This window comes from Microtus ochrogaster, chromosome 4 (assembly GCF_000317375.1).
Source record: "Microtus ochrogaster isolate Prairie Vole_2 chromosome 4, MicOch1.0, whole genome shotgun sequence".
Taxonomy (NCBI): Eukaryota; Metazoa; Chordata; class Mammalia; order Rodentia; family Cricetidae; genus Microtus; species Microtus ochrogaster.
The window spans coordinates 47974104-47974778 of NC_022011.1; the positions used below are offsets into that span (position 1 = coordinate 47974104).

The 675-nt window shown below is 44.0% G+C and overlaps 1 protein-coding gene across 1 annotated transcript in view; it reads right to left on the bottom strand.

Annotated features, from left to right (window-relative positions):
- Positions 1-675, bottom strand: part of Setx (senataxin) — a 54963-nt gene that overhangs the window by 25464 nt on the left and 28824 nt on the right. The gene's annotated exons all lie outside the window — the stretch shown is intronic.

Genomic DNA, 675 nt, shown 5'->3' on the forward strand with positions numbered 1-675 from the left:
AATAAATAAATAAATAAATAAATAAATAAATAAATAAATAAATAAATAAATAATAAAAAAAAACTTTAGGCTGTTAATTTTTAACTTTCCCACAGCGACTAAGCTGCAGTTGAACAGACGTCAGTGCAGGCATCTACTGTGGGTGAACGCTCTTCCCACGTGCTATTCCACTGTTTAAAAAGCTCACCAAAGCCGGGCGGTGGTGGCACACGCCTTTAATCCCAGCACTCGGGAGGCAGAGGCAGGTGGATCTCTATGAGTTCGAGACCAGCCTGGTCTACAAGAGCTAGTTCCAGGAGAGGCTCCAAAACCACAGAGAAACCCTGTCTCGAAAAAAAATAAATAAATAAAAATAAAAAATAAAAAGCTCACCAAGCACAGCATTGGCAGCCATGCCTCTTGGCTACACATGCAGCTCTCTTGGACAGTGCTTATTCAACTATATAGCTTGAGAGCCAGTCAGTGGATGGCAGGGTCAGCTTAGAGTACCAGAATTGATGTTACTTCAGTAAGAACAGAAGTACAGAAGGATGCTGTCTACCCTCACAACCATTAACAAATACATGGCAAGCCGGGCGGTGGTGGTGCACTCCTTTAATCCCAGCACTTGGGAGGCAGAGGCAGGCGGATCTCTATGAGTTCGAGACCAGCCTGGTCTACAGAGCTAGTTCCAGG